General features: G+C 33.7%; 1 long non-coding RNA gene across 1 annotated transcript; it reads right to left on the reverse strand.

Moving 5' to 3' along the window:
* Nucleotides 1-289: 289 nt before the first annotated feature.
* On the reverse strand, nt 290-1221 carry LOC126585627 (uncharacterized). The gene is made up of 2 exons (XR_007610600.1): nt 482-1221; nt 290-438 (listed from the first exon to the last, which is right to left on the reverse strand). It is a non-coding gene; the product is annotated as an uncharacterized LOC126585627 (long non-coding RNA).

Below are 1221 nucleotides of genomic sequence, written 5' to 3' on the forward strand. Positions count from 1 at the left end.
AATAGAGTTTTAGAGTTTTCAGAGTTCATTTTCTAGTCAAGATACTTTTACAGACAGGGAACAACGAGACAAATCAAACTTGTTGTTTTGCCACAATATATGATGAATTTCAGGCATTTAATGACATTAGTGGGTCAAAATAATTTTTTATTTTTATTTCCTTTAGTTGTTAGGGTTTCATGAAACTATTTAAACAACTTTTAATATTGTCTTTCGGTTATATTTTCATTCTATTATCAATCAAAACGATAGTTTTCCTTACATTTGTTTGTGGAGCGTTTTCAACGAATTATGGGTAAATAAAACACATTTATTTATTTATTCTAAAGATAGTATATTAACCAAGCCATAGCAGAAATACAATTGTAAGTCCAAGGAAAGACCCACATGATAAGAAAAGCCGAAGCTAATACAGACAAGGAAATTAAAGCAAGGAAACTAATACTACAATTGGTTAGAAAAATTGCTCATTCCGATATACCAAATGTAATAATACAATTGGTTAGAAAAATTGCTCATTCCATTGCCCATCGGTAGTGTTAGGACAACAAGCACCAAAAAGGGAGGAGGGGGTTCACACTTCACACCCTGGACACTTTATTTAAACCAAGCTACAATATTACATTACATATAGATACGTACTATTTCTTCTTCTTCTTCTTCATTCCGACTTTTTAATCATCCATCTACCATCCTTAATATATGTATGATAAAACTTGTGATGAAAATAATTTGGATATAACGTAATTGCTTCATCTTCATCATTGATAAGTGTAATACCATCATCTGCTATAATCAATCTAATAACACCACGCAAATGACTTATCTTGAATTTATACTTGGCACCTGAATGATCATCATGGAACCATAAATTCCAATCGTCATCACAAATATCAACACATCTGGCAGTACCCTGAAACTTACAAGTCAGAAAAACACGCATCTTCCAGTCTCCTGAATCATCAATATCTTCGTCGATATAAAGACCTTCATTAGTGAAAGCTGATCCCATATCATTACCACACATCTCGACTGAAACCGTATCACTTGAATAGTTGAACAAGGAAAGCAAGCGAACCCTCTTGATGATGAACTTGCAGAGGGTGCGAACGAACGAGCCCTAGCTATAGCTTCTTCCTCACTTTCTTTGAAGAATAGAAAAGATAGATCGATGAATGAAATGAAAGTGCTTGCAGCCCTTTTATAGCATTTTTCTCCCTT

The sequence above is a fragment of the Malus sylvestris genome, chromosome 10, assembly GCF_916048215.2.
Source record: "Malus sylvestris chromosome 10, drMalSylv7.2, whole genome shotgun sequence".
In the NCBI taxonomy this organism is placed as follows: Eukaryota; Viridiplantae; Streptophyta; class Magnoliopsida; order Rosales; family Rosaceae; genus Malus; species Malus sylvestris.